This window comes from Dromiciops gliroides, chromosome 2, assembly GCF_019393635.1.
Source record: "Dromiciops gliroides isolate mDroGli1 chromosome 2, mDroGli1.pri, whole genome shotgun sequence".
NCBI lineage: Eukaryota > Metazoa > Chordata > Mammalia > Microbiotheria > Microbiotheriidae > Dromiciops > Dromiciops gliroides.
Window position 1 is genome coordinate 384,129,318 of NC_057862.1, and position 27,618 is coordinate 384,156,935.

The 27,618-nt window shown below is 39.2% G+C and overlaps 1 pseudogene; it reads right to left on the minus strand.

Moving 5' to 3' along the window:
* On the minus strand, positions 1-27,470 carry LOC122738938 (annotated as a pseudogene).
* Positions 27,471-27,618: the final 148 nt, after the last annotated feature.

The following is a 27,618-nucleotide window of genomic DNA, read 5'->3' on the forward strand; positions in this document are numbered from 1 at the left end:
TCAAAGATTATTTTTAATCACATTATTGTTCTTTGGTTGCCAACCCATCTTGATTAATTTAGCATGTGAATTGTCTCCCAGATGGTAGTCCCAACAGTATTCTGGTGATAAGATTTTGGTAGGTTTGTTTAAAAAGAAGTACTTATTTATGTGACTTTCATCATGTCCCTCAATTTCAATTTCATTCTCTTTGTCCTGAACCATCCCTTTGCTGCATTCCTGGGTAAGGTTTAGAATTCTCTGGTGTGTGCCCCCAAACACTGCAATAATATAATAGAAATCCCCTTGGTCAAAGGGGATGTATGCTGCTGAATCAGGCTGCCTCTCATAATTGAAATCATTTAAATTTTCTGAATACCACTTGGGCTGGCTCTGAGCAGCCAACTCTCCTGAGTCTTCAATCCAAATTCATTCTTAAAGATTTGATATACATCCATGCAGAAAAGGAAGTCAACTGCATCTTGAATGTGACTTATGATATATTCCCCAAGGATCTTCATCCTTAGCATATTATCATCCCATCTCTGCCCCCTGTTGATTTCAAAGACTTTGAATATTCAAAGAGGACCTAACAAAATTGGATAAATCCTCATGGAGTTATCTGTCATGATATAAAATATAACTTTCTGGTTCACCATAAAATATTTATCAGCAGATTTAGTGAATTTCTCCAAGGATTTATATCTATACCTGTAAGAAATAAGTGAGAAATAGGCAATTTTATCTTTACAAACGTTATGCTCATTTTACATATGAGGAAACTGAGGTGAAAAATATAAAATGATTGACCCCAAATTATACAGCTAATAAATATCAAAATCAGTAATCAAACCCAGGCCCCATCTGATTTCAAGTTGGGTGCTCTTTCCATTGCCCATCACAGTGTTAGTGGCCATGGAAAAGGGGAAATCTTGTGTGCTTACACCTTCTTACATTACTACCAATGATGGATTAAATAAATGTTTAAGGTTACTGATGGGTAGTTTGGTAGTCTTTCTTAAGTCTGGAGGTAGAGGAACTCTCCCCAATTTTTCTAGTATGAGAAGATGGAAGGAAAAAGCACTCATTCCCTGTATCTATCTTCCAAAGGCAAACACAATTAAGCCCACAGTGATATTTTGTTCTTTGTAATGTTGCTCTAGGTGTTTTGTCTTATAAGTGCCTTCCCACACAATCGGAGCATACCAATCTGTCACAGTTAGAACATCTAGGCATCCCCTGTTTGAAAAAAACACCACCACCACAACCACCACCACCACGCAGAAAAAAAAGCAAAGTGAACAAAAGCACTTTTACATAGATCAGGGCTGATAATAGTGACTAAAGTATGATTTGAAATTATACTACTGCTCCCTCCCAAATCCCCATCGAAATGGAAGCTTGAGTGTCTTCCCATTTCCCAGAGATAATAAGGCTATAACAGTTACCCCCATGGCCTCTTCAGGAAAGGCCTCAGGAGACACCAGATGTATCATTCCTCATATATCAGGGCTATTTGAAACCATAACTGTGGTTAAAGGAAGCATATGCCTCCTCTAGTTACATCTTTACACATTAACTTTTTGGAGGCCTAGATCGAAACTGGTTCACCTTCCATTACAAAAATTCATGTAGGCATTGGGAATATACTGGGGAAAAGAGGATGGAAAGAGCATTGAGGTCTTTATTTTTGTCACCTCCCTCAGACACCTGAGACTCCTAAATTCTCTGCTATTTTCATTAAGTGTTTTTTCCTTTCTTTTTAAAAAAGTATATTTTATTTATTTTAATTTTTTTAAATGTTGAGTTCCAAGCTTTCTCCCTCTCTCCAGCCTGTCCCCAACCCATTGAGAAGGCAAGTCATATGATACCAAGCATACATGTGAAGTCATACAAAATATATTTCCACATTAGCCATGTTGTGGGGGGAAAACCAAGAAAAATAAAGTGAAAAAAGTATGCTTCAATCTAAGTGCTTCCCTGCCCCCCTCCCCCGCAAAGTAAACCTTTTCATTGTTTCTACTAAGGCTGTCCGGAGAGCCAGGCTTTATCAGAGAGGCTATGTGAGGTAACAGAATTAATGTTACATTTAGGGTTAGGGACAACCTAGTTGAAATCCTGGCTATACTACTTGCTACCTAAATAACCCAAGGTGAGTCAGTCACTTAACCTCTCCGGGTCTCAGTTTCCTCATTTGGTTAACTGTAATTGCTTCCAATTGGAAATTCTCTGAGTCTCACTCTGCCACAAACTTGCTGTGCAGCTTCAGTTGTCTTCATCTCTCTGGGCCTTCATTTCTTTGTCTGTAAATTCATGGGCATAGGCTAATTGATTGCTAAGGTCCCTTCCAGCTTTAAAACTCCATAAGTCTAAAAATCACCCCTTAATTTATCTTTCTGGTAACTTTGAAATTTTTTTTTTCATACAATTTGCTTAAAATCAGGAATGGTTGTATATACATTAGGCAGGAATTCATGGTTAAAATAGAATTTCCAGGGGGCAGCTAGATGGCGCAGTAGATAGAGCACCGGCCCTGTAGTCAGGAGTACCTGAGTTCAAATCCGGCCTCAGACACTTAATACTTACTAGCTGTGTGACCCTGGGCAAGTCACTTAACCCCAATTGCCTCACTAAAAAAAAAATTTTATTTTAAAATAGAATTTCCATTTAATAGCCCAGATTTCCTCTGAATTCACTAGTTCTGCCTTATTTGTATCCCTTTCATTGTTCTCCAACAGAGAAAATATAAGGATAGAAATATCTGCTAGTGGAAGATACAAAGAGGCCATGGCTAGGTAGACAGGCCAGAGAAGAAGCACAGAACTTGATATCAAAAGACCTGAAGTTGCACACTGCTTACTAGCTGTGTGTCCTTGAGCAAGTCACTAACCTTCTCTGAGTGCCTATTTTCTCAATTATAAAATTACAATCCAGACTTGGGGTTGCTTTTTTTTTTCCTTTTATTTTCTTTTTAATATGTAAAAGTGTTTGAAAAACAAGAGGCTTAAAAAAATAAAATCCAATTTCTTTCCCCCAACATCTGGAATCTTCCCCAGGTTGGTGATATGGAACAAACCTATCATTTCATCTTGAGCTTCGCCCCTCTATTAATTTCTGTAAGGCAGAGATTTTGTTCTTACTCAGAATTAAACCAGTCTAACAGGTAGGCTTCTTTTGAGTGGTGGAAGTGTTCTTTTGTTGCATCCTTCCTGAAAGTAAAGAGAGTGAGACAAGATATATTTACTCTAGTTTAAAATGCTTCCGTGTATATTGGCTCCTGTGGGAGACTAATAAACCAGGGTAGGTAAGGATGGGAGGGTTATGAATGAGGTAAAGTCCTAAAATAGTCCGCTGAGCGCAGCAAAGGCAGATTAGGGAAACTTAGTTAAATCTATGGTATTTCACAATTAAGACTCAGTCTCTGAGTGAGCACTGTTGTCATGATGGGGATGCCCATGTGTGGGTGTGCTTTAACAGTCTGTTGAGTGGCTAAGCCAGGGGCCTTGCTTAGTATCTGGTTAACCACTCTTCTAGATGCCTACTTGGAGTTGAAGTATATGTGTATATGTATAGCATATATTATAGTCATATATTTAAAAAACATTAGATATATGTGTATGTATATATACATACATAAAATATATCTGTGAGGGCCTAAATTTGATATACAGAGCGTTATTTGGCTGACTCGCCTTAATACTGGGGTCCCGGAAACATGAGGGACCTTTTAGGTTCACCCTCTCCTCTGAACTGACCTTTTTAGATATTTCTCCCAGGCCAACAAGAAGGGAGCCTTTAAGCTTTAGTTCACAAAAGGATCAGATTTTATTACTTGGGAATTAATTAAACAACAAAGGTGAAACTAATAAAAATCAAAGATAAGGAAATAGGAACATAGAAATACAGAGAAATGCTCTTAACTCTAAGCTTAACCTATTTGATACCCAGATCGTTTCCAATTAAGCTGGTTCACAGGAATTTAGGGTTTTCCATAATTAACTCACCAAACCTGAAAGTTTACAGTTTCTCACGCCACCAGAGACAGCTAACATGCACCGCCACGACAAGGGCCAAGCACAAAAAAGGCCGAGTCCCGGAAGCAGGCTGGCGTTCCGGAAGCACCTTCAGTCTTTCCTTCCCCAAAAGGGGAGGTCCTTCAAAAGCTGCCTAGTATACGTAATAATTTTACCACATATCTAAAATAATATTTATTTCTTAATGTAATTAATATAACACAACAATATAATATTCTAAGTGTTATATAGCATAAATATTATAACAACCAATATAAATATAATAATGTACTTCTATATAGCATGTCTCCTACTCACTTAGCCTCTTATCACCCAGTCATCATGTCTTCCTCATCACTCTCCAACCAGACCCAAGCCCCAACCCATAAGGAGAGAGATTTATGAAACAAAGGATTTTACCAATAATGCATCTGTAATTTATGTTCTTCATCACTTTAAAGAAATGGAAAATAGAGTCATACTAATTTTTTTCTGATTTGGAAGAAGTCTTTTACAATAACTTTTTTTTTTTTTTTGCAGGGCAATGAGGGTTAAGTGACTTGCCCAGGGTCACACACTTAATTAAGTGTCAAGTGTCTGAGGCCAAATTTGAACTCAGGTCCTCCTGACTCCAGGGCCAGTGTTCTATCCATTGCACTACCTAGTTGCCCAGAAGTCTTTTACTAAAATTAAGTTTAATAGGGAATAAGTCTTGATTCTTAGCTGCTCAGGAGTTCTCATCATCCTTTGAGACACATAAAAAAAGAGAAATTTGCTTAATATCCTCTTGGTGATGTCACTTTTCAATGACACCCAAATACCTATTCAGATCCAAAGCTGGTATCATGCATATACCTTTAAGGCATCAACCTCGTGTGATTGGTTCTTTGAAACACCCATAATCCACCTTGTTTCTCCAGCTATACTGCACTGTTTTATAGAAGAGGAAGGTAATGTAAAACAGATCATTGTTAAAAAGATACTCAATTCTCAGGGGTGGCTAGGTGGTGCAGTAGATAGAGCACCAGCCCTGGAGTCAGGAGTACCTGAGTTCAAATCCGGCCTCAGGCACTTAACACTTACTAGCTGTGTGACCCTGGGCAAGTCACTTAACCCCAGTTGCCTCACTAAAAGGAAAAAAAAAAAAGATACTCAATTCTCAATATGCTCAAAGTATTTGGTGAAAAATGAGGAGACTCAGAGAACATGAGGCTAATTTTCTAGTAGAGTCTATTTCTATAATCTACCAGGTCTTCTTGGTACACTATAGTGTGGATGGGACTATTTCTACAATCTACCAGGTCTTCTTGGTACACTATAGTGTGGATGTGACATTGGAACATTTCTTAGATCCCTTACAGTTCTAAAATCCTATGAGCCCAATTAAGCAGTATAGTTTAGTGGAAAGAACAAAGGACTTGGAGTCAGAAAGTAATTCATTTCCATCAACAAGGTTTTAAATGTGAGGGTGAAGGAACACTGAAAAAAAATTTAGCAGGAAAATAGTGTGGTCAGGATTAGTTTGATAGTTGCATAAAATATGAACTGCTAAAGGGAGAAACTGGAGGTTGGGAGTTAAAGGGCTATTACAATAGTTTAAGCAAGATGGGTATCAGCTAGGTTTAGTGATTGTGTGAATGGAGAAGAGAGGCCTGATTCAAGAAATGTAGTGGAAATAGGAATGTCAAAACTTGGATATCAGGAATAAGGAAGAGAAAAGAGAAAAAGAAGATGTTGAACTGGGGTGACTGAGAGGACAATAGTGATATCACCAGATACAGGGAAGAAGGGAGTAAGGAAAGATTTAGGAGGAGAGATCAGTTCCATTTTAGACATGTTGAATTTGAGGTGCTAAACATCACATTAAGGTGGAGACATCCAGAAGATAGCTGAAGATACAGGACTAGAATTTAGGAGAGATATTAGGTTTTGATAGATGAGACTTTGGAGTTTCCTGAATAGAGAGTGATAATGGAACTAGGGATTGAATGAATTTACCAAGGGAGAGAATGTGGGACAAGAAGTGAAGAAGGCAGAGGGGAGAGCCTTAGAAGACACCCATACTGAAGGGGAAGAAGAGTGTTGGACTAGAGAAAGACACTGAGAGGGAATGATCAGATGGAAAGGGAACCACAACAAAGCAAAGTAATAGAAACCAAAGAGGAGATGGTATCTAGGAAGAAAGAGCTGTGAACCATGTCAAAAAATGCAAAAGGGCAACTTTGGGGCAGCTAGATGGCACAGTTGATAGAACACCGGCCGTGGAGTCAGGGGGACCTGAGTTCAAATTTGGCCTTAGATACTTACTAGCTATGTGACTCTGAGCAAGTCACTTAACCCTGATTGCCTCAAAAAAAAAAGCAACCTTGCAGAGAGAGAAGTTCCAATGCCATCCATGGTGAAATCAGAAATCAGATTCAAAGGAGGTTAGGAAGTGAAGACAGCAGGGATCAACGACTATTTTTGAAGACCTAGTTTCGAATCCTGATGCAATTCCTTGCCATCTATACCAGCTTGATTATGTCTCTTTGCCTCTATTTTTCCTAATTTCTAAAATGATGATAGTAATACTTCTCTACCTTCCAGCATTTAGCACAATGCCTGGTACATAGTGGTCACTTAACAAATGCTTGTTGACTGACCATTGTGTGTAAAGTATTTTGTAAAACTTAGAGTTCTTTAGAAATGAGAACCATAAGAACTCTTACTTTGAATTCAAAGTAATCAAGGTGCTGGAGGCTTGTTTTCACACTGGCACCCACACATTAATCAGTATTCTAGGCATGTCATATCTGGCCCATTCTACTGTAGGGGGGGTCTGTGGCTCTGTTTTGCTTTTGTCCATATGGACATATGGGTTATGTGTGTCTACGTGGATCTGTGTAGATGTGGCTCATAGTGAGCTCTCAAAGGGAGAATAGACATCTCTAGTGTCTCCTGTCTCCACTTTCCTCCAAGGGAGACTTTTATTCCTGCCAGGAAGAAAAGCAGGAGGTTGAGGCCAGAGACTGGCCACTCTGCAATCCTTGGAGAAGGGGGTACTGGTCTAGAATTATATCTATCTGCTCCCTTAAATAGTAATAGTCTAGGAGAAGTAAGTTTTAGGCTCAAACTCTACTGCTGGTTCCTATTTCTTAATGGGAAAGGATTGCCCCAAGCTATATCCAAGGCTTGACTTCCTTCCTACCAAATGCCAGTTACACAACGAATACATTCAGCAAACAGAAAGATAAACTCAACAAATAGCAAACAGAAATTAGAGAAAATACACAGAGGAGAATATATACCAGATAATATAGGATGAAGGAACTATCCCACTGGGAAGGAGATAATTCAGCTCAATTAAGAGAGTACCAGATCTCATCCAAGGGGAAATTCCCTGAAGTCTCTAGTATAGCAAACTGGTGATAGAAACACATTAGAGATGGGGCAGCTAGGTGGTACAATGGATAGAGTACCAGCCCTGGATTCAGGAGGACCTGAGTTCAAATCTGACCTCAGACACTTGACACTTACTAGCTGTGTGACCCTTGGCAAATCACTTAACCCCAATTGCCTCAGAAAGAAAGAAAGAAAGAAAGAAAGAAAGAAAGAAAGAAAGAAAGAAAGAAAGAAAGAAAGAAAGAAAGAAAGAAAGAAAGAAAGAAAGAAAGAAATTAGAGATTTCCAGCTCCTCTCCTTGTCAGGTTCTTTCCAGAACTTTTCTCTCCCTTTAGTGACCTGAAGAGAGGTTGGAATGGCACATTCTCTTATGAGGCTGGAAGATGGAAGAGCTTGGATCCCTCTTCTCTCTAGCTCTCACCAACTCCACCCACTCTCATGCAGGCAAGCAGCATTGAGAAATCAATCTCCACCAGTGAAAAGAGAGTCCCATTCAACTGGCCCTTTGAGTCAATGGTTACACTATCAATAACTTTAATGGAGAGACCCAGAAGGTACACTTGCCAAATTTTGGATGTTACTAATAATGGCTGGCTATGAGCCATAAAATTTTAGTGTCACTTAAGAGTTTAAGTTGAGAGCTACCCAAAAGGTAATTGAGAGATACATGGTAGAGGCAGACATTATAAACAAGGAATTACTAAGAAGTACAGTAAAAGATGTCATAAAAAATTTATTAGCCAAGGGGGGGCAGCTAGGTGGTGCAGTGGATAAAGCACTGGCCTTGGATTCAGGAGGACCTGAGTTCAAATCCAGCCTCAGACACTTGACACTAGCTGTGTGACCCTGAGCAAGTCACTTAACCCTCATTGTCCAGCCCCCCCAAGAAAAATTATTAACCAAAAGGAAGATGGACTTATCACTTGACAATAATAAGGGATAAACAAATAATAGCTTATGCACTCCATTGGTATTCTTGTGATGTCAAGAGAAAGCAAGGAAACCCTCAACATATTGAGTAGACCCATACTGAAGAATTTATGGAAAATCGTAGATGAGTTGCACCAGAGAAATTAACAAGATGAAAAGTGAACAGAGGCAAAAATAACTTATATATGTCCCAAACCAAATTTAATTATTTGTAGAAGGTAGATCTTCCTTAGCAGCTCTAAGAATTTTAGTGGACAGAAAGCTCTAAATGAATCAACAGTATGATCTAGTAGTTTGAAAAAACCTAATGTAATCTTGGGCTGAAATAATAGAAGCAGAGTGTCCATGATAAGGGAGGTGATAGTCCCATGATCCTTTCTCCCTATCTACAATGTTGTTCTCCAGTTATGGGAAGTTTTAAAAAGAATAGTTAACAAAATTGAGGTGATTTGGAGGAGGGCAAGTTCATCTAGAAAGGGATGAAGGGCCTGGAAATTATATCATGCAAGAATTAACTGAAACAACAAAGAATGTTTATCTTGGAGAAAAAAGGACTTAAGAGGGGGCCTAATGGTTATCTTTAAATACCTATTCCAAAGTGCAGAATTTGAATCAGTGGGTTACAGTTTTAGGGAGGCAGGTTTCTGTTCCATATGAAGAACTGGAGAAGCAAGAGATGAAGAGTATTCACAAGAGACGTGATGTAATGAAAAGAGTTCTGAGATTGGAGTTAGAAGACTTCGGTTGAAACCCTGTTATTCATTGGCTTTATGATCTTGGCAATTTACATTTAATCTCTGGGACTTAGAGTGGTCATATGTACATAAAATAAAGGAATTGGATGTTAAGATGATTTCTAAGGTCCCATCCAGATATGAAGTTCATAAACTATTAATACTTTGATTTTAAATTTCCTGCATCTTCCTTTCTCCATCCTCAGTGAAAGATTTGGAAACAGTAAAAGTCTTCTTTCTGCCCTCCCTCACCCCCTTGTTCCTTCTAGCTGGGTGACCTTGGCCAAGAACTTTAACCTCTCAGCCTCAGTTTTCTTCTCTATTAAATGAAAAAAAAGTCTAATTCCTGCCTCACAAATGAGATAACGTGTTGAAAGTGCAAAGTCCCATGCAAATGTGAGCTGTTATTGTGAAATAATTGTGCCTTAATTTACCTTTTTTGATTAGCTGAAATTTTTGTACTTAATTTTCTTAAATTCTCAGAGAGAGAAAGAGAGAGAGAGAGCGAGCGAGAGCGAGCGAGCTTGGTGAACTTGAGTACGTTTTACCTCTGAATGTGTGACTTCTTAGAGCTAAGATTATACGTTGCAGTGATGATGCCAATATATTGGTAGAGGGAGTTTCCTCACTTAGGAGTTTCCTATACCAATCAAATCATAGATCTAGTCCCTCTCATGTTAATACATACATGCATTATATATATATATGTATGTATGTATGTATACACGCATACATATGTAAATATATTTATGTATGAGTATATCTGTATGTATTATATATGGATATGTATTTGTACATATATGTATGTGTATATGAATGTATACACATTAAGTGGGAAATAAGCTGCCCGGTAGAAATTTTGAATTTTCTATCCTTCCACTCACCAGGATCTTGTCATCCTCTTCCATCTTCAACTCCATCTCCTTTGCTCCTCTTTAAGGCAAGGGCCAGGGATAGAAATAAACATCCTCTTGTAGCAAATTAATTTAATTTTGTCCCTTAAACAGATCCTGAAGTCCTGTCTTCCTGATAAAACAGGCATCCAGGCATAAAGTCAAATACGTCAACTTTCTCACTGTCTGTGCCTGATCCTCATCAGACCATCCTTTTATATATAAGAGCTTTTGGGGGGGGGGGAATAAAATAAAAACTTACAGAGAGCTCCCCCCCACACATCTGGAATATTCTCCATGCTACTGCCAGCTGTGCACCTCAAAATGAAATAGGCCAGGAGGATATCTACTTGATGTACCAGCAAAGATTTGATTCTTACTTGGAATGGAACCAGGGTGATGAGTAAGGCTTTTTGTATTGAAGAATTTGTTTGACTTTCTTCTTCCTGAGTACAAACAGAAGGTAAAGCTAGTGAAGCAGAAGGCATTTGCTGCAATTGGAAATGATTCTATCCTTTGGCTCAAAGATTACCTCTACAATACTGTTAGCAAATGAAGCTACTCACCCAGGAATAGGAGACTTGGATTCCTGTTGTCTACCCCATCCATTATCTTACCATTTGAATGTGGTCAAATAATTCAAGGCCTCTAAGCTATAGTTTGCCTGTCTCCAAAATGGAGATAATAATTCCTCTTTTCTCTCCCCCATCTACCTCCTAGGGTTGTTTTGAGGATCAGAAGCTAATGGTGAGTGGACTTTGGTTTAAGAGGCAGAACTTCTATGAAGGTAAAGTAGAGGGGATCATGGTTGTGTCTCTCAGAATGCCCATGTATAGGGGCAAATGCCACCCAAGTCTGATAAGTAACTAAGTTTCAATATTTCCACAAAGCCATTCTTCTAGGAATCCATTGCCATTTGTAGCCCTATCTTTCCCTTCACCAAATACCAAACACCTTGTTTCATGATGAGTCTTCATCCATCTTCCTGGGAGGGCAACATGACCATCTGCTCTCCAATCTACAATTGTTCCCATTGTTGTCCTTACTGGGGCCCTATGGTGTTTCTCATGTTCACCTAACCTGGAGCCATTGGCTGAATTGTTGTCTCTGAATACCAAAGGATCATAGGCTTAGAGATGGAAGGGATCTTAGAGGTCATTAAGTCCACCCCTCATTCTACATATGAGGAAACTGGGACACAGGAAACTGGAAAGTGACTTGCCTAAGGTCATAGAGGGAGTAGGTAGCAGTGCCAGGATTTGAACCCAGGTCCTCTGATTCCAAATCCTAAATTCTTGCTACTGTAATACACTGCCACCATTATAATTGCCTCACTGATCTGCCACCAAAGTTAGCCCTAATGTAGAACATATAAGAGATCTTCAAATAAACAAACAAAAATCCCACTTACCAAGAGGCATAGTTCCATGCTGACGTATGTGGCTCTGTGCTTTTGAACAATAACAACAAAAAATAGAAAGTTCATGTCATTTTTAAATTTGGAAGAAACCTCTTAATAATTACTGAAATAAAAAATAGTAGTTGAGTGGGACTCATATTTTAGCAGACTAAGAAACTTGTTCAGTATCATCATAGAGGTGGGATACCCAAGTTGTACATTGATGGTCTCCCCTCCGATCATGCTAAGGTGCCAATATCTTGTGAGGACAGGCCATTCTTATACCATAATATAGTAGCTGAGGGTCATAGATAGGTTTGGAAAGGAGCTGAGTGCATAGGGTGGTAGAATATGGGACTTAGAATATTAGAACTGAGAGGGATCTTAAAAACAGGAATGTAAGAACCAGATGGGACCTCAGGGATCTTTCATTTTATTGACAGGGAACCTAGAGTTGAGGAGTAAATGACTTGCCCAAGTTGCCTAAGTAAGTATATTAAGTGAGATAGATAGAATTTAAGCCCACATGGAGCATTGAGCAAATCCAGGGTCTTCCCCACATTTGCCAGCCACAGTCAGGTGACAAACATTTATTAAGCACCAACTATGTGCCAGGCACTATCTGAAGTGCTGAAGAGACATAGAGAAGAAAAACAGTCCCTGTTCTCCAAGGGTTCACAGTTTAAAAGGAGGAGGGGGCAGCTATGTACAAACAATCCATATACAAAATAAATGCGAGATAATCACCAGAGGGAAGACACTAGGATTAATAGGGATCAGGAAAGACTACATGTGAAAGGTGGGATTTTAGCACAGTGTACTCTTTCAGAGATAAGGTGGGTCACTAGAGGAAATATTTAAATTAATTTCTCACTGACCTGAGGGCCTGAAACAAAGATGGAGGAGACAGAGAAAGGGATCGCTTTGCTTTTCATTGAGACAGTCTCAGCAAGTTAATATGGTCCTCAGCACTATCATGCTTTGATGCTTAAGTGTGAACAATATGGGACTGATATATGTATAACCATCACTTTTTTTTTTTTTTAGTGAGGCAGTGGGGGTTAAGTGATTTGCCCCGGGTCACACAGCTAGTAAGTATCAAGTGTCTGAGGCCAGATTTGAACTCAGGTACTCCTGAATCCAGGGCCGGTGCTTTATCCACTGCGCCACCTAGCCGCCCCCAAACCATCACTTTTAAAAGACAGAAATAGTAATTTGATCTTTTTCAAATTAGTTATAAGAGATCAAATAATGTCCCCATTCATCAAGCCGTCACAGTTGCCTGTAAAAATGTCCCCAAAACACTAACATTGTAGTTAATATGATGAGTGGGAATAGACTGATTTTTCCTCTGTAGAACATTCTTTTTTTCCTAAGAGGAAAACAAAAAGGAGATTCAAAACCATACAATATTTTGAGAACAGTTTTAAAAATGCTTTCCTATCGCCTTATAATAATTTCTCTCTCCATATATATATATATATATATATATATATATATATATATATATATATATATATATATATATATATATTTTGTGTGTGTGTGTATAGACATTTACAATTGACTTTCCTCACAAAAACCTTCTGAGATATCTAATGACAGTCTTGTTCTTCTCATCTTACAAAGTGTAAGCTGATGGTCATAGAGGGCAAGTGAGTTTCTCATGGCCACACATATCAAATGTCTGAGCTGGGATTCAAGCCTGGGCCCTATGACTTCAGGTGCCATAGTTTTTTGTTGAGTGTTTGAACCTGTGGGGTCAGGTTGTGGGAATGATACAATTGTCTTCCTTGATGTCATTCTCAAAGAAGATGCTGCTCAAATCCCTGATTGTAGTATATACTATACACATCGTTGAGAGAAAAGGTTTGGTCAAGGTCAGGATTAGGAGAGAGATTTGACCTGTTTATCCTGAACCTAGTTCAAATGCCACCTCTTCGAGGAATCTTTCCCTGACTGTCCCAGTCAGAATGGTTGCAGTAATTCACAGTTCCACCTGATGTATAATAGGGTGTCCAACTTCCTGTAGTCCCTCGAACATCTACTGCTTTCACTTTATATCACCTTTGCCTATTTAATGGCTGTGAAGTAAGACCTCAAAGGTGTTTTAATTCTCTTATTAGTGGTAATTTGGAGCACTTCTGCATATAGTTACTAGGAAGATGTTTCTTTTTTTTTTTTTTGAGAATTGTCTATTCATATCCTTTGCTCATCTATTTATTGGGGAAATGGCTTTTGGTCTTAAAAATTTGTGTCAGGGGGCAGCTAGGTGGAGTAGTGGATAAAACACTAGCCCTGGATTCAGGAGGATCTGAGTTCAAATCCAGCCTCAGACACTTGACACTTACTAGCTGTGTGACCTTGGTCAAGTCACTTAACCCCCATTGCCTCACCAAAAAAAAAAAAGTGTGTTGCTCATACTTAATTTGGGGGGCAGCTAGGTGGCACAGTGGATAGAGCACCAACCCTGGATTCAGGAGGATCTGAGTTTAAATCCAACCTTAGACACTTGACACTTACTAGCTGTATGACCCTGGGCAAGTCACTTAAACCTCATTGCCCCACCCCCCCAAAAAAATTTGTGTCAGTTCCCTATTTACCACGGAAATCTTTTTATTCTATTTATTGATTAATCAAAAACATTTATTAAGCAATTAATGCGTCCTGGACACTATGCTAAACACTGGACATATAAAAAAGGTAAAAAAACAACAACACACACACAAAAAAATTCAGTCTTCAAGGTGCTCATATTCTAATGAGGAAGGCAACATGTAAATAATTAAGAAGAGATATCCATACATACAAACAAGATATACACTAGTGAGTTTATGGGAAGTAATCTGAGAGAGGAAGTCACCAGCTGTGTTTGAGTTAAGACTTGAAGGAAGCCAGAGAAACTAAGAGGCAAAAGCATAAGCAGCCTCCATAAAAAGACCCAAACTAGGGAATCAGACTGAGCCAGACACATAACTGGCTCTCCAACACTCCTACTCACTGTATTTTGCCAACTGATCTGGAAGGTTTTCCTATCCTAAATCTCAGCTCCTTCAGCCAGTTTTCCCCACCATGTTTCGAGAATTTGGATTTCAGCTTCTTGGTCACATCCTGGTACCAACCTGAGTCAGTTTGGGAAATGGGATTGCTCACTTTCCAGTATGGATCCTGCCCAATCTATCTCACAGCAGAGATTTCTCTCTCCCTGCTCCAGAGTTTGCCTAAGTATCAACAGGTGTATTATTATTATTATTATTATTATTATTATTATTATTATTATTTTGTGGGGCAATGGGGGTTAAGTGACTTGCCCAGGGTCACACAGCTAGTAAGTGTCTGATGCCGGATTTGAACTTAGGTCCTCCTGAATCCAGGGCTGGTGCTTTATCCACTGCACCATCTAGCTGTCCCGGTGTCATATTCTTTTCATCCCCATGGTAGGCTCCATGGTAGGCTAGCATAGGGACTTGAATAGAACAGGAGCTTATCATTAATTTAGTTTGTTTATTGAATCCTGTCTCTAGTTTACTGAAAACAGCAACTTGCTCCTCAAGATGTTACTGCCTCTTATTTGCTTATAAATCTTATATGCTCATAGATCTCTTTAAACATTACCTTTGTTTTGGCCTTGATTACTTTCCTCACACTGATATGGTTGGAAGCTAGGACTGTTCCCAAAGCTGTTTCATGTTTTGTCCACTTTAGATACTTGATTTAATAAATGTATCCACAATAAGGTGTATTCCCACTGAGGTGTTTGATGTGTAGGAAACATATCCATATAGAGAAAGATTTTTATAAGGAAATATATTCTGGAACAGTATTTCCTGGAATCTGATTGGCCACAATTCATTGCATCACTAAGTTTCTATTCTTGATTTCCAAAATAGAATGTTGTACATTAGAACATCTTTTATATAATGTGTATAAAAATTTTTTAAAAATATGTATAAAATTAAGGGATAAGATTGGATAACATAAAACCCCTTCCAATTTGAAATATTATAACCCCATGATCCTATAACCTGATTGGTTTAGAGGTGAATGACTTTTCTTGGAGGTTAATGGGCAATCACAGGCCAATTCTGTAAACTGTCAGAGGAGCAGGGACCAATGAGGAAAGAAAGGGAGAATAATGATGGTAAGGCCACTTTGCTGAGCAGGTCACATTCCATAAATGGGGTGTGACAGGAAACAGAAAAAAATAATTTTTTTCTGAGGCCAAAGAAATAGGGTTTTATATGACCCGTGGAAAAAATATATAGATTGTGTCAACGCCAAAATAAAGTCTTATGGTATGTGCCTTTCAGCAAAGGAGTTAGCTATGATGATGATCTCCGTATAAGCAATAGCTTATATGAAAGGCATTCATTCATATCAAGAAATAGGCCAAGAAAGAATAGGATGACATTGATTGATTCTACTGACACCAGTAGTTCAGTGTAACAATATGTATGCAGTTGAGTGATTCTTAGCCCTGTCACTGAAAGATCTGTTCATTAAAGTTGACCCAGTGAGATTATTAACAATGCTAAATTTCTTTGGGTTATTTTTTTAAACATAATTTAAAGCATTGTGTAGTGGAGAGAACAATGGTTTGGGAGTTGAGACCTGGGTTCAAACCCCAGATCTCTTATTTATTAGGTATATGAACTTAAGGAATGTATTTAAGTAATGAATGGACAGTTTCAGAGAAACCTGGTAAGACTTGTTTGAACTGATGGAGAAAGAAATGAGCAGAACCAGAAGAACAATTCATACAGAAACAACATCATAATGATAAAAATTTTAGAAAAACTTAAAAACTGATCAATGCAATGATCAACCACAGTTCCAGAGACTTGTGGTGAAACATATTACCCATCTCCTAAAAGAGAGGGGATTGTTTCAGGGTGATGACTGAAACATGGACATTGGCAGATTTGTTTTGCATTATTATGCATATTTGTTACAAAGATTTTGCTTTTCTTTCTTTTTCTTTTACATTTTTTCTTTTCTTTTTCAATTGGGAGGATAAGATAGGAGGGAGATAAATTTTGTTTTTTGTTCATTGAAAAACAAAAAAAATTTTGAAACATAGAGCAGATAAAGCACTGGCCCTGGATGGATAAAGCACCTGCCCTGGATCCAGGAGGATCTATGTTCAAATACGACACTTGACACTTACTAGCTGTGTGACCCTGGACAAGTCACTTAACCCTCATTGCCCTGCAAAAAAAACCCCCAAAACAAAAACCAAACAAAAACCCTAAAAATTCAAAAACAAAAACATAGAGCAATGGATAACTCTAGCCTTCACTTTCCTCTTCTATAAATATTGAATGGCTTAAAATGTCCCTTCTAGCTAGAAAATTCCAATATTCTATAAATCACAATGTTTAAGAAAATGAATTATTAATGAAGATTGAGTGAAAGACCTTTGCTTTGGTCTCTCTTTTGCACTTATCTCACTGTCCCTTTAACTCTATGTAATGTAAACTTACAAAGATTGGGGGTGTGTGAAGTGGAGCAGGCTACCTTTTTCAGCTCCTCACCCCACCCTGCCAGACTACACAATAAATTCCTATCTAAATTTTTTTTTCAGTTCTGGGTTTGTTCTCTGCTGACACTATCAGAGGTATCACCATTCTACCTAGGCTCTCAACCCAAGTATCATCCTGGACTCCTCACTCTCATCCTACCCCCATACCCAATTTGTTGCCAAGTCCTATATTTTCAACCTCTCTCTCTCTCTCTCTCTCTCTCTCTCTCTCTCTCTCTCTCTCTCTCTATATATATATATATATATATATATATATATTTACACACACACATATATATACACACATACATATATATGTACAAGTGTATATGTACACATACACATATGTGTATGTATGTATGCATGTATATATGCTTGAATTTTTTTGTGAAGGCAAACTAGGTCATCTTTTCCTTCAATTCTTACCTAGTCTTTAATACTAAATGGGTGTTGACTTGGACAAAGTGAGACCTGGGAAAAACCTTAGTTTAAAAAGGCCAAGGTCTCCCACTGCATCTGGGGCCATCACTAGTCATCCTGACCTATATCTTGCCACTGGACTCCGATGACCCTAGAGGATAGAGTGAGGCTGATGACTTTTCACAATGTTGCCTTGCTTAAATCCAATTCACTTGCAAGTCAAGACATCACCCTTCGGATCTCATTGGTCCTCTTCAAAAGTAAAGAACAAACAACAATATATATGTCCGCTTCTCTCCTTTGACAGGAGGCCTCAAAAACATTCTTTTTCTAAGTTTTGTCATATTTCGCTTATAGAATATGACCTGCCCAGCAAATTGCCATTATTATTTTCCCTTTCTTTCATCATTGGTCGCTGACCCACTGACAGTTTACAAAATTGGCCTGTGATTTCCCATTAACCTCCAAGAAAACTCATTCACCTCTAAACTAATCAGATCATAGGATCATAAGGTCATACTATTTTGAGTTGGAAGGGACCTTAGATCATCCAGTCCCACCCCTAATTGTATATGGATTTTCTGAAAGATGTTCTAATGCACAATGTTCTATCTTTTATGTCAAAAGTAGAAAGCTTCTGGTTGATGTCCCTGCCACTGGTCTTTCTCCACTCTAGTCAATTCTCTGCTTACGACCATGTAACTCCCCTACTCTATAAACTCCAGTGACTCTCTATTACTTACAGGATCAAATATAAAAAAATTTATTTCACTTTTAAAGCCTTCACAAACTGGCCCTTTCCTACCTTTCCAGTCTCATACTTTACATTATACTGTTGTTCTTTGGGTTTTTTTGGGTTTTTTGGTGAGGCAATTGGGGTTAAGTGACTTGCCCAGGGTCTTACAGCTACTAAGTGTCAAGTGTCTGAGGCCGGATTTGAACTCAGGTCCTCCTGACTCCAGGGCCAGTGCTCTATCCACTGCACCCCCTAGCTGCTCCTTACATTATACTCTTGCACGTATTCTGTGATCCAATGGCACTGGCCTCTTTGCTGTTGCTTGAACAAGACACTCTGTTTCTCAACTCCAGGTATTTTCTTTGGCTGTCTCCCATGCTTGGAATTCTCTCCCTCCTCATCTCTGCCTTCTGGCTTCCTTTGGTTCCTTTAAGTCTCAGCCAAAATCTCATCTCCTCCAGGAAGGTAGGATTCCCTTTAATGCTAATGCTTTCCCTCTGAGATTATGTCCACTTAATTCTATATATAGCTTATTTGTACATAGGTGGGTTTTTTTTTTTTGCATGTTGTCTCCCTCATTAGAATATGATCTTCTTAAGAGCAGGGACTGTTTGCTTTCCTTTTTATATCCTATCCTTAGCATAGTATCTGGCCCTAGCAGGCACTTAATAATTAATAATTCCATGTTGACATGACTTCAAAGCAAGAACATTTTTCATCCCTGGTCCTTAGCAAGTGCCTACCACAAAGGGGGCAACTAGGTGGCACAGTGGATAAAGCACTGGCCCTGGATTCAGGAGGACCTGAGTTCAAATCCAGCCTCAGACACTTGACACTTGACACTTACTAGCTGTGTAACCCTGGGCAAGTCACTTAACCCTCATTGTCCCTCCCCCTCCCCCCCCCAAAAAGGGCCTGCCACATAATAAGCACTTGAAAAATGTTTGTTGTTGCCTCTATATAAAAATTTTTGTAATCAGTGAAGAAAAGAAGCTGTATTTTCAATTTATGTCTTCATTGTGGATAGTCACAGTAAGTAGAACCCAGGTTGAAGAAAAAACCACTATGTCAAATATATGTAAGAATCTAACATCATAGGGAATAGGGGCTGCCCCAGGGTTACATTTGAATAGGAAGCTGCTGGTAAGCAAACTCCTGCCAGCAATGGACATTGGTACCTCTCTATTACTTATAGCCTTAGTGAATTGCATAGAGCATTGGGAGGTGAAGTGAGATTCATTGAGAAATTAATTGGCTGGAGTCTAACATGGCCTGTAAGTATTAGAGGAAGGACTTGAACACAAGTTTTCTTGGCTTCAAGGATAGCTCTCCATTTACTATACCACTTACTAATTAGCTTTGAATTAATAGAAATCTTAGCAGTGAGGACTTCCCCCACACACACACACATTTAATTTTAATTTTATTTTACTCAATTACATGTAAACAGAAATTTCTAACATTTGTTTTTTTAATTGAGTTTCATATTCTTTCCTTTCTCCCTCCCCTCTATCCTCCTCAAGAAAGCAAGCGATTTGATATAGATTCTGCATGTGCAGTCATACAAAACATATTTCCATATTAGCCATGTTGCAAAAGAAAATGCAGATCAAAACAACCAAGAATGCTTCAACATGCATTCAGACTCCATGAGTTCTTTCTCAGGAGTTGGACAGCATTTTTAACCCTAAATCCTTTGTAATTGTTTTAGATCATTGTATTGCTAAGAATAGCTAAGTCATTCACAATTGATCATCATACAGTATTGCTGTTACTGTGTACACTGTTCTGGTTCTGCTTATTTCACTTTGCATCATTTTTGTCATTTCTTTTGTTGTTATTTAGTCATTTTCAGTTGTGTCTGACTCTTGATCCCCTTTTGGGGTGTTTTTTTTTTTTTTGCCAAAGATACTAAAGTGGTTTGACATTTTCCTTCTCCAGCTCATTTTGCAGATAAGGAAACTGAGGCAAACAGGGTGAAGTGCCTTGCCCAGGGTCACACAGCTAGTATCTGAGGCCAGATTTGAACACACGAAGATGTGTCTTCTTGACTTCAGTTACTGTGCTAGGCATGTTTCAATGATCATATTTGATATTCACAACTCTGGGAGATTAGGAAGAAGTCACTAGAAGTAATGGCAGAATCATAGAGGTTGATTTTTTTAAATGAGATTAAAAATTCTTTAAACAATGAGATTGAAAAACCTATTTGTGAGCATGATCGTGATTCAAAAGGCTAACATCACCATCTGCATTTGCTTTCATATCAAATTACATTAAATGCACATCTTTATTGAATGCATGCCCTTTTTAACCCGATTATCCTTCCTCCAGCCCTTGATTTGCCATGGTCTCTGGCTCATCCACACTGCTCTACAGTCCTTCCCATCCATCCCTTCGGCATTAATGGTAGCAGTCAGCTATAAAGCCATTGCAGTTACTGACTCTTTTTAGCAGGGGGTTCTTCACCTGAGATTTGTGTAATTGTTTTGTTTTTAAAAAATATTGTGATAACAGTATTTCAATATAATTTGTTTCACCAGACTATCAAAGGGGTCAGTCACTCCTACCCCAACCATCACCCCCCCCCGTATGCCCCCCCACACAAGTAAGAACACTGGCTGTAGAAGAAGCCCAGGGAAAGAGACTTATAGTTTCTTACTCAGTTCCTTCTAATCTCTGTCTCTCTTGTCCCCCATGCCCTCTTCACAGGATTATGGGACCATAGACTTTAGAATTGGAAGAGACCTAATCCAACTCCTTTATATTGCAGATAAGGAAACTGAGTCCTGCAAAGCAGATACCAAAGTGAAGGATCCAGGTATACTCAACGGACAAATTAGTCCATACATTATTTTACAGTACAAATAGTTATAGAGAAAACAAGAGCCTTCTCTGATCAGTCAATTATTCAACAAGCATTTTAAAAAAAGTTCCTTCTATATACTGGCCATGTAAATCCCTATCTTCCCCTGCTTTCCTTTTCCAGTGTCTCTTCTGGAACCATATATTTTGAGATTTCCCTTCATCCTGGATCTCTTCCTGTCCTATCCCTCCCATCTTCTGGTGTTCACAGAAACAGACACCACATCACATCACAAAGACACCAAGCCTGTGCCTTCTCTCACATCATCTGACACACAGAACCAGGAGGAAAAGTTGGCAGACTTTTTTTTTTTTGGTGAGGCAATTGGGGTTAAATGACTTGCCCAGAGTCACACAGGTAGTAATTGTTAAGTGTCTGAAGTCAGATTTGAACTCAGGTCTTCCTGAATCCAGGGCTGGTGCTCTATCCACTGTGCCACCTAGCTGCCCCTAGACTTTTCTTCCTGTGGCCACTTTTAGACCTGTTCTCATCAATTAGCAAGCAACTCCTTTCCTTTAAAGTCCACTCAATTGTTTTCAGATCCTTCTTATGTTCATCTCCTACCTACAGGTCACTCTCCTTCCTCCTCAATAAGTTCAATGCCTAGTTCACAGTTGTCTTCTCTACCTGAAATCTTGACTCCTTTGGACATCCTGGTCTCCCAGTGTCTTAACCTCATCAAGTCCCATGAGTTCTGTCTCCATCTATCTCAAATATGGGAATGATTTTGCCTTTCTTTGTATCCCCAGAGCTTATCAAGTGCTTAATAAATACTTGATGACTGACTGTGCACAGAAGTGGTCTTTTTTTTTTTCTTTCTTAGCTCTACTCCATGCTCTTCTCCAGCTGTTTGTCCCTAGCACCAGAATTCCTATTTACAGATCTGTTGTTGTTGTGCCATTTTTTCAGTCATGTCTGACACTTCATGACCCTATTTGGGGTTTTCTTGACAAAGATACTGGAGTGATTTTCCATTTCCTTTTCTAGCTCATTTTGCAAATGAGGAAATGGAGGCAAGCAGGGTTAAGTCTCTTGCCCAGGGTCACACAGCTACTAAGTGTCTGAGGCCAGATTTGAACTCAAGAAAATTAGTCTTTCTGATTCCAAGACAGACACTCTATCCCCTGTGCCACCTAGCTTCCCATTTTTTAATCTACTCAATAACATATACAACTAGATGGAAATAAATAGCATAGTAGAGTAGAAGGAGAATTGGGTTTAAAATCAGAGGACCCAAGTTCAAGTCCCAGCTCTGCTATTTCCTATCTATGTGACCTTCAGAAAATCATGTAACTTCTTGGGGCCTTGGTTCCTCAAGTATAAACGTTCAGGGAATGATACTAGATATCTTTTTTTTGTGTGTGTGTGAGGCAATTGGGGTTAGGTGACTTGCCCAGGGTCACACAGCGAGTGTTTTAATGTCTGAGACTGGATTTGAACTCAGGTACTCCTGACTCCAGGGCCAGCTCTCTATCCACTGCGCCACCTAGCTGCCCCTACTAGATGTCTTTTGAAGTTCCTTCTAGCTCTAAATTTATGAATACTCAGAAGCATATTTGCATCTTGTGGAATAGGGTTTTAGCCCAGCCTACCATTGCTATAATGTGGTTCTCTTATAAGACTTCCCATGACAGAGCAGTGGTATCTCTTGGTCTTCTGCATACCTTCCACATGAGGGTCACAATGAAAACACTATGATCAGAAATGAGCACAGTCCTCAAATGATCCCACACAACCATTAGAACTTTGAGGAAATTGTTTCTAACTTGGTTTCCTTTCATCTCTGTTATTAATGTTTCCTCGTTAACCCACAAAAGACATATAGCATATTTGTGCATGTCCAAATCATCTAAGATGTGGAAGAAGGCAGGGACCTTTGTAACTTTCCCTACAGGTGAATGGGAGCAGTCTCTATTGCCTGTGTCTTTATATCTACCTGACAGGCACAGTTTCTTTCTCTTTCTACTGGCATCCAGGCAGTGAAAATCTGTTCACACAGAGCATAAACACCATGCAGTAATCTGGGTGTCTGGGTTAAGTCCATTCCTCCAATCCCAATGCTTGTAGGCCCTGTGGCCCCCAAAATTGGTTCTGAGGTTTTGGTCTGTTTCATTTGTCCTTTTCAGGTCTAGGCACAGGCAATAGAGTGTTTGGACCCAGGATCTTGAGCTATGGCAACCTTGAAGATGAGATCCTATGAGGAACACAGTTGGTGGGGACTTGAGCTAATGACAGATACTAGATATCCTTAATCCACTTAAAGTACTAGAGAACCCTGGAGGAAGGGTGAAATGTAACATACCTGGCCACCAGGCAGTGAAGGCTAGAGTAGTCACTGTTATATATATGAAATTTTTTTGTGCCATCACTTTCATCAGAAGATTCAAAATTATAGAAAAAATTTTAAAACCCTAATAATACACATTAGCTGTTGAAAAAATATTTTAGGGGCAAGTTAAAGTTTAAAATATTTTGGAAGAGCTACATATTGAGGAAATATCTAGTCCAATACATTCTACTATACAGATTTTTAAAAATCAAGCAACTGTATTGATATATTCATTGTACTCTTTGGACTGCTAAGAAAGCTTGACAAGTTCAATATTTGTAGACAATCTTTTCTTGTAGCACTAGCTGTATTTAGCGGATAAGATTTTAACGGGTTTGTTGAAAAGGAAATATTTGTTTAGGTGGCTTTCTTATTGCCTGACTGCTTTAATATCACTGTCTTTGTCATGGATAATTCCCTTGAAGCACTTCTGGGTGAAGTTCAGACCTTGAGGGGTGTGCTATCAAAGATGGCTGAACGCTAATAGAAATCTCCAATGCCAAAAGGAATAAGCACAGGTCATTCAAACAGCCTTTGTACTGTCATGAATGGAGCTGAGCCATAGATTCACCTAGGGTTTCCACACCAAATTCACTTTCAAAACTTGATCCATATTTCAATATATAGAAAGACAGTGAGGTGGCACAAATGATAGAGTGTTCCTCTTGTTAAAAAAACAAAACAGGAGTTTGACTCCAGTTTCAGACTTTTATTAGCTGCATGACCCCAGGGCTTAAGCAAGTCACTTGTTTTCTCCTTAGGTAAAACTGGGATCAAAATATGCAAAACTCAAGCTTCAAATAAGTGCATACTATTATTGTTGTCATTATTTTTAGTAGTGGTGGTGGTGGTAGTAGTAGCAGCAGCAGTTGTTGCTGTTGTTGTCAGAGATATAAGTAAAAGGCCACCAGCTCTCCTGGCCCCAAGAGGTCTGGCTCCAAAAGTCAAATTTACATTGGAATTTATAGGAATTGAAAGGAATTTTCTAAACCCAAATCAAATAGTAGAGTGGGACCAGGGAGTAATCTAAGAGCCAGAATCAAAGGAGTTTACAAGACAGAGAAATGTATAAGGACTGCTCCGTCTGGGTTCTGGGTATACATCTTAAAAAGAGGAAACAGCCAAGAATTAAAAGAGAGTAGATGGCCTCAGTAGCTGAGGGCTATTACAATACTTCTGGTCTGGCTGGTCTTGCAGATGGCAGCTGAGGACCTACAGAGTTACTACCTGTTACCTGTTACTACAGTTAGTAGCAGGTGTTATCACTTGACCTGTTAGCAGGAGAATAACAAAGAGCCTTAGTTTAACAGTGAGATAGAGAGAGGCTTGCAGCCACATTTGGAGTTTTGAGTTGCCCTGGCTACTTACATTTGTTCCTTATTCATGGGTCCTCTTCCACATGTGTTCCTTGCCATAGATAGATCCCTTTCCCTCATGTATTCCCAGGTCATAAATGCTGCCCTTACAGGTTTCTTCTCCCAGTACTGTAGAAATCTGTGAAGTGGGGCAGCTAGGTGGTACAGTAGATAGAGCACCGACCCTGGAGTCAGGAGGACCTGAGTTCAAATCCTGCCTCAGACACTTAACACTTACTAGCTGTGTGACCCTGGGCAAGTCACTTAACCCCAATTGCCTCACAAAAAAAAAAAAAAAGGAAAGAAATGTGTGAAGTCCTGTATCCCTTGTGTGTATGGGTAAATCTTCTCCCATCGTTTAGTTCAATTACATTCCTTTTTTTCTTCTTACTAGAAAACCTCTGTTTGATCTGTTCAAAGACACCCTAGGAAGGATTGTGAGCTGTGGGTTTGAATGAATGCTAAATGCTTTGATTATAGGGTCACTTTCGGGGGCTCCCTACAGTGGCCTATGGTTATTGAACAAAAGAGTTAACTAAACTGGTTCTCTGTTTGAAGACCCAAGGTCTTGCCAAATAAAACAATTATGGTTTACCCTTATTAGAATTGTTTTCTGTGTGTCACCGGGGCAAAATGGGACTAATGGAGTTCATGTTGGCATTTTCCAAATACACCTGTCTAATTCCCATTTTGATTGGAAGGTTGATAAAACCAATTAGCCCTGGCATGAGTTCATCATGGTCTGGATTCTCATATATTCACCAATGTGCACCAGGCAAGACTTGAGAAACTCAAACACATAATAAAATGACAACAGCACTGAGCCTTTCAATTTCTGATGGAAACTTGATAAAAAGTACACTTCTATCAAAGACATAGGAAAAAGAAGGTATGAGAGCTCTGCCCATGTAGGTCCTCATGGGAGTAATTTCTTTGATTTCACATATAGTGTTTTCTGCCTCAATACTTTGGGAGCTTAGAGGCACATTCACAGACAAGATAACCTGAAATAGCATAGTCTAATTCTTGCTTTTCTCATAGGTCATGGAGTCAATGTCTCTCAAGAGGTTGTACTATGTGGTAGATAATTTGCCTCAGGTTCATATCCCAGCTCTGACAAATATAGGCTATGTGACTCTAGGTAAGTCATTGAACCTCTCAGTATCTCCAGGCAACTCTCTAAAATTATAATTACAGGGAAGGTGCTAATCTGCTAGGTGGCACAGTGGATGGAATGCTGGACTTGGAGTCAAGATGACTTGAGTTCGAATCCAGCCTTAGACACTTAGCTGTGTAACCCCAGGCAAGCCACTTGACCTCTCATCCTCAGTTTCTTCATCTATAAAATGGGGCATAATAATGATGCCTGCCTCCCAAGGTTGTTATGATGATAAAATGAGATAATACCTGCCAAGCTTTTTGCAAATATTAAAACATTTTACATAATCACCATTGCTATTATCCCCATCATCATTATTATCTGGATCAGTAGAGGAAGTTCCTCACTTTTAACACCCTACACTGGTGAAATCACAGGTCTGGTGAAAAAAATATTATTTTTCATCAACAGCTCTGCCCTCCTTCCTTACAACCTGAACAGCTTGGGTCAGTTTCCCACCTCACCCCACTTTCTTCTGGCTAATGACACATACAGATAGGCATGATTCTCCCTTCTTCCCTAGGGATCCTCAAGCTCTCATTAACACAAGATAGGAGGAGTTTCTTTTGTCCTGTTACCGAAACTTTGACTCAAAGGAAGATAACACCAACCAATGTTTACTTGCCTCCTACACCATGTAAAGCATTTTTCTGATGACTAGGAAAATACAAAGTCTTGTGGAACTTACAGCCTAGGAAGAAAATAAGCAACTGACATGATTAGCTTTAATGGTTTAGCTATTATATGACAGGTAAATTATTAGAAAGACACAAAGTGCTAGATGAGGGTTGAGGGGGAAGGTTGTTCAGTTGGTTAGCTCAGAAGAGGCTTTAAAGAATCACAGAATCTTAGAGTTAGATGATTCCTCAAAAGTCATCAAGGCTTCTTGTACCTGACAGGAATGTCCTCTCCAGCATGGGGACAAGTGGTCATTTGGTCTCTTTCTGCTTTGAAACAGAGTAAAGAGGAAATAACTATCACCTGAGGCAGCCAGTTAGCCTTTGAGATAGTGTGACAGGGATTGTCTGAGAAACCACTAATTAAGTACAGCTGCCAATCATTCAATGAATGATAAGGGGAAAAGATAGGGGAAAATCCGTAGTCTATTATGCTCAGAATACAGATATCAACAAACAACAACAACAACAGCAAGCAAAAAAAATAGTGTGCTCTGTAAGGGCTAAAATTCTAGCTATACTGTCTAAAATATCTAATGAGTGGTCGCCAATAAATTATAAGCTTTAGCAAGAGTTAGACTTTTAAGCATTTATTAAGGAGAATAAGAATTTGGTAAAGAGAGAGAGAAAGGCCTAGATTCATCTATCTATTAAAGGGAGAGCGCATTTATAGCTCCCTTCTCCACCAGAGTCCTCAGGAAAGAGAGTGAGCCAGCGAGCCAGCCTCCCCCTGTTTCTTCCCACAAGCCAACGTCACTTCCTGACGTCCAAGAAAAACCACATGGTCCTGCCCTCAGAGGCCTTCTCCTCATGTTGGAGCTTTCCTACAGTAAGTCTCTAGCAGGTGGCGTCATTCCAATCGTTATAGCTCCAACCATTCATTAAGTTTAAACTACATTATTTAGGTCTTGATTACATAAGCAGGATGAAGTGTATGGGTGTTATGGAAAACCGGTACTTTTGGTGTGAGGGCTGCTGAGCCCTTTTCAGGGTTGCTTATTCATCTTCAGTGTTCACCTGCCACCCAACTCTCACCTGTGGCTCCAAGACGCTGTAGCATCTGTAGTGGCCACACCATGCTAAGCCATTTTGGCAGATGTGTTAAACAAGGCTGAGAGTAACTGATGGTCCTCAGACCCATTTAAACCCATTCCCCTGGCAGAATGGGTGGGGGTGAACAATTTGTTCCAATGCCCATGAAGGCAGCAGAAACATGCATTATGGAA